Source organism: Cherax quadricarinatus, chromosome 46 (assembly GCF_038502225.1).
Source record: "Cherax quadricarinatus isolate ZL_2023a chromosome 46, ASM3850222v1, whole genome shotgun sequence".
Taxonomy (NCBI): Eukaryota; Metazoa; Arthropoda; class Malacostraca; order Decapoda; family Parastacidae; genus Cherax; species Cherax quadricarinatus.
In genome coordinates, this window is record NC_091337.1 from 20,453,144 (window position 1) to 20,459,239 (window position 6,096).

Genomic DNA, 6,096 nt, shown 5'->3' on the forward strand with positions numbered 1-6,096 from the left:
TACCAAACCTGCACACGAAAATCATTCCATATGAAAGCAAAAGACTCGGCAGGAGATAAAACATTCCCCCGATGAAGAGCAGGGCCGCCACGAGTACACAGACAACACAATAAGTGTCCGGGGCCCAAGACTGTTCAATTGCCTCCCAGCATACATAAGGGAGATTACCAATAGACCTCTGGTTGTTTTCAAGAAGGCACTGGACAGGCATCTAAAGTCAGTACCTGACCAACTGGGCTGTGGTTCGTACGTCAGCTTGCGTGCGGCCAGCAGTAACAGCCTGGTTGATCAGACCCTGAGGTTTGGTCTCAGACCGGGCCGCGGGGGCGGTGAACCCCGAAACCCTCTCCAGGTAAACCATTAACTGGCATAATACATTAGTTAATTAACCTCTTCACGCGTCTTCATCTGTTATTTTACTGGTGTCCCCATCTGTAATATTTTTTCCCTCTTGCATGCTATTTTGTTTTATAATTGTTCGATCACGTTTCATCACCCACTTGAATGCTTACCTTCTTCCTCTTCCCCATCAGATAACTTGTTCTTCACCAGATGACTTACCTTCTTGTTTCTCACCAGATAACTTGCCTTGCTTTTATACCCTGTATTAAATATCTTCTCCAGTTTTCCATTCTTTACCATTCTCTGCTCTTACCTATTTTAGATCACCACAATTATCAACAAACTCCTGGCCGTCTTCAAGAGGGAACTTAAGTTCCCAAAATCAGTTCTTGAGCCACCGGGCTGTGGTACGTAAGCTAAACTGCGGACGGCCAACACCAACAGCCTGGTCGATCAGGCCACCAACTGGGAGGCCTGATCTGGGACAGGGCCGCTAGGTCGGTGACCCCCCTGGAAGCGACTACAGGTAGCCTGCTTGTTTACTTCCACTCAGCCACTCAATGGAAACAATTCTACTTCATTACCCATCATCGTCTCGATCAATGAGGTACATTTTTAATTGTACATTAAACTGCTACGATGGCGTATTCAACAAATTTTGTGGCAAGGCCTAAATACTTTAAAACTGATTCTATTACCTAAATTAATTGGTGCGCGCTAAAATTCTATAAAATTTGACCAAAAAACTTTAAGTGTCCGGTACTATTAAAGCGACCGTGACAGGACTCGAACCTGCAATCTTCGGATCCGAAGTCCGACGCCTTATCCATTAGGCCACACGGTCCTGAGTGTAAGTGGTGTTTTCTTGTGAGGTAATAAAATAAATATATATTTAAAGATAGGGTTGGTTATTAATAAGACACTGGCAATTTTTTATTTCCGAAAAATTTCGGAAAAAAAAGATACCAAACACTGATTTCACCTATTTCCGTTGACCCTTTCTGGTTTATGTAAAGTGTTAGTAAGTTTATTTAGGTACAGTTTTACGCAAATTTTGGATGATTACAGTTGTCTTAAATAACAAACTTGTATGTAAACTGCCTAGAATAGCACAAAAAAGAGGAACTAGCAGATCGATTGTTCTCATAAGTAAGTTTATTCAGGTATACACAAATACAGTTACATAGAATTATCATACATAGCAGCATATGTGTAGAGAACCTAGGATAACCCAAAAAAGTCAGACAGAGTGACTTATTTCCATTGGGGTCCTTTCCTTATTTCCATTGGGGTCCTTTAATAAAATGTATCGATTTAATTAAGTGTATGGAGAAAGTAACAAGGTCAGTAGAGTGCAAGATAATAAAAAATAACAATGGTTATAAATGACCATAATTTTTAAAGGGGTGGACCGGTAAGCCAGCGGAAGCCCTCGGTCAGATGACCAAAAGCTCCAAAGGCGGGTCATCATCTGACTAAGACCCGCGTCAGGAAACATTTGTCCTGTTTCCTGACGAACCTTACCTAACCTAACCTAAGTAGAGTGCAAGATGTTACTAGGTTGACTAAGGCGAGGCTATTTATCTCTGGCAGTTTGATAGACGTCAATGGCATAAAATTTGAAATGTGGACAGAGGGGAAAGAGACCATACACTGGAATACTATACAGGTATCTTGAGTGTCCAAGACTCCAACTATCCAACCTCTCAAAAACACCTTCACGAGTCATACAGTAACGCAAGACGTGGAGGCTTGATCTTCAGTCTGCTGAGAGCGAGACAGACGTGCTTTTTATTTATGCTCAGTATTTTTGAAGACTGCAACCCAATAATGACTAATGCTTTAGTGGTAATAAGCTATCTAAAAAAATTGTGATTATAACTCCATACTGCCTTCATTAGGTATACGAAACTGCTCACAAGCAGTATCCATAATTATCTCGCTGCTAAGTTTGTCAAGTGTGGGAACCAAAACAAGTGCTACTAAGTGAAAATTTTGTGGTACCTACAGTAGGTGGACATGCTTTAAACACCTTTTATTGTACAGTAATAAGAAAGTGGGACGGTCTACCAGCACATGTCAAAGCCTGTCCTAGCATGAGCCAGTTTAGGATGATTCATGAAAAGGTGCCTAATGAATAAAGCTACAGAAAGGGAGGAAAGTGATTTCTTGTATAGCTAATAGTCATGCACCTATTGCTGTAAGCTGTTAATGTAAATAACTAGCTTACCTTATTCCTTATTATAACTGATTTTCACACAGTTGAGTTACCTGTTTTAACTTTTAAGGATTAAATAATAAGTTATTACAAGGGCCCCAGTGGAAATAAGTCTCTTGACTTTTTTGGGGTTATCCAAGGTAATTTACACTATATGTATGACAATTGCATTTGTGTACCTGGAGTTTACCTGGAGGGGATTTCGGGGGGTTAACGCCCCCCGCGGCCCGGCGGTCTGAGACCAGGCCTCATGGTGGATCAGGGTCTGATCAACCAGGCTGTTACTGCTGGCCGCACACAAGCTGACGTACGAACCACAACCCGGTTGGTCAGTTACTGACTTTAGGGGCCTGTCCAGTGCCTTCTGGAAGACAGCCAGAGGTCTATTGGTAATCCCCCTTATGTATGCTGGGAGGCAACTGAACAGTCTTGGACCCCGGACACTTACTGTATTGCCTCTTAGTGTACTCGTGGCGCCCCTGCTTTTCATCGGGGGAATGTTGCATCTCCTGCCGAGTCTTTTGCTTTCATAGGGAGTGATTTCCGTGCTTAAACTTACTACGAGGGAAGCGGATAGAACATCAGGAAGGCTGGTGAAGCCTACCACGGGTGGGTAGCACCATAAGGAGGTTGAAGCCTAACACGGTCGGTAACTCAAGGGGGGGGGAACTGGTGAACCCTACCTGGAGTTTACCTGGAGAGAGTTCCGGGGGTCAACGCCCCCGCGGCCCGGTCTGTGACCAGGCCTCCTGGTGGATCAGAGCCTGATCAACCAGGCTGTTGCTGCTGGCTGCACGCAAACCAACGTACGAGCCACAGCCCGGCTGATCCGGAACTGACTTTAGGTGCTTGTCCAGTGCCAGCTTGAAGACTGCCAGGGGTCTGTTGGTAATCCCCCTTATGTGTGCTGGGAGGCAGTTGAACAGTCTCGGGCCCCTGACACTTATTGTATGGTCTCTTAACGTGCTAGTAACACCCCTGCTTTTCATTGGGGGGATGGTGCATCGTCTGCCAAGTCTTTTGCTTTCGTAGTGAGTGATTTTCGTGTGCAAGTTCGGTACTAGTCCCTCTAGGATTTTCCAGGTGTATATAATCATGTATCTCTCCCTCCTGCGTTCCAGGGAATACAGGTTTAGGAACCTCAAGCGCTCCCAATAATTGAGGTGTTTTATCTCCGTTATGCGCGCCGTGAAAGTTCTCTGTACATTTTCTAGGTCGGCAATTTCACCTGCCTTGAAAGGTGTTGTTAGTGTGCAGCAATATTCCAGCCTAGATAGAACAAGTGACCTGAAGAGTGTCATCATGGGCTTGGCCTCCCTAGTTTTGAAGGTTCTCATTATCCATCCTGTCATTTTTCTAGCAGATGCGATTGATACAATGTTATGGTCCTTGAAGGTGAGATCCTCCGACATGATCACTCCCAGGTCTTTGACGTTGGCGTTTCGCTCTATTTTGTGGCCAGAATTTGTTTTGTACTCTGATGAAGATTTAATTTCCTCATGTTTACCATATCTGAGTAATTGAAATTTCTCATCGTTGAACTTCATATTGTTTTCTGCAGCCCACTGAAAGATTTGGTTGATGTCTGCCTGGAGCTTTGCAGTGTCTGCAATGGAAGACACTGTCATGCAGATTCGGGTGTCATCTGCAAAGGAAGACACGGTGCTGTGGCTGACATCCTTGTCTATGTCGGATATAAGGATGAGGAACAAGATGGGAGCGAGTACTGTGCCTTGTGGAACAGAGCTTTTCACCGTAGCTGCCTCGGACTTTACTCTGTTGACGACTACTCTCTGTGTTCTGTTAGTGAGGAAATTATAGATCCATCGACCGACTTTTCCTGTTATTCCTTTAGCACGCATTTTGTGCGCTATTACGCCATGGTCACACTTGTCGAAGGCTTTTGCAAAGTCTGTATATATTACATCTGCATTCTTTTTGTCTTCTAGTGCATTTAGGACCTTGTCGTAGTGGTCCAATAGTTGAGACAGACAGGAGCGACCTGTTCTAAACCCATGTTGCCCTGGGTTGTGTAACTGATGGGTATCTAGATGGGTGGTGATCTTGCTTCTTAGGACCCTTTCAAAGATTTTTATGATATGGGATGTTAGTGCTATTGGTCTGTAGTTCTTTGCTGTTGCTTTACTGCCCCCTTTGTGGAGTGGGGCTATGTCTGTTGTTTTTAGTAACTGTGGGACAACCCCCGTGTCCATGCTCCCTCTCCATAGGATGGAAAAGGCTCGTGATAGGGGCTTCTTGCAGTTCTTGATGAACACAGTTCCATGAGTCTGGCCCTGGGGCGGGTAAGTAGCACCTCAAGAAGGCTGGTGAAGCCTACCACGATGAGTAGCACCTCAAGAAGGCTGGTGAAGCCTACCACGATGAGTAGCACCTCAAGAAGGCTGGTGGGTAACGGTGGGTAACATCATCTCAGGAGGGATTAAATTGAAAAAATTAAAAACTAATTAGCCGTTTTCACCACCAGACAAAAATACGTATTTGAATCCCTGGAATTCACATATACGCCGAGGCAACTGTGGGTTTGGCACTTCATGATTAAAAAAAATATATAAATACAATAAACAATATAACATAATATCGTCGCACAAATAAGTGAAAATTTAGCATTTAATGAGACATTACATTAAAATTGAAACCTAACTTCCAGAGAATTAAAACTCAGATAAGGAAGTAATGATGTAATATAAGAACACAAGAATGACCAAAACTATGTAAGTCCTACCTGCCCATGATAGGCAGGTCTACCCGTCCACTCATACCCGTCCAACCTATATTTAAAAGATCGCATTATACCACGTTTGTAACTTTAAGCATTTAGGTTCATTCAGTAGTACAGAGACCACAGATGAACATGATCAAATAAAAAAAAGTAAAGGCTATGAAGTAATTTATAATTTGGACCGACGGCTTACCTGGAGTTTACCTGGAGAGAGTTCCGGGGGTCAACGCCCCCGCGGCCCGGTCTGTGACCAGGCCTCCTGGTGGATCAGAGATGATCAACCAGGCTGTTACTGCTGGCTGCACGCCAGGAAATTTACACATGTTAAACTACGTATGATAGTTGTACCTGTACGTAAACAAAGTTACTTAGTTTGCATTAATTACGTATTATTACAATAAAAACTAAGCGCTAAACTCAGAAGGGTCATACTGTGTTGCCTGGTAGCATTAGAGACATTTAAGTTAAAATTCTAAACGACGCCTAGCAAGTTTCTTCAGGTATACACAGTTACATAAATTATCATACATAGCAGCATGTGTATAGAGAACCTAGGATAACCCAAAAAAGTCGAAGTGACATTTCCATTGGAGTCCTTTACACATATTTACTTTAAGTACTGTACAAATTTATACTATTGCCTAAAATTATTTACAGATTTCTTGAATAAAGCTATCTGTGGGGGCTAGTAATCAAAATAAAAATTTCCAGTACGTCATCTTGCATAAACTATTTCTTGGTGATCATTTAGAAGACATAGAGCTTACCTACGCACTTCACTCCTCAACCTCAGGTG

The 6,096-nt window shown here is 43.2% G+C and overlaps 1 non-coding gene across 1 annotated transcript; it reads right to left on the bottom strand.

Moving 5' to 3' along the window:
• Positions 1-1,113: 1,113 nt before the first annotated feature.
• TRNAR-UCG (transfer RNA arginine (anticodon UCG)) lies at positions 1,114-1,186 on the bottom strand. Its single transcript has one exon. It is a non-coding gene; the product is annotated as a tRNA-Arg (tRNA).
• Between the last annotated feature and the right edge of the window lie 4,910 nt (positions 1,187-6,096).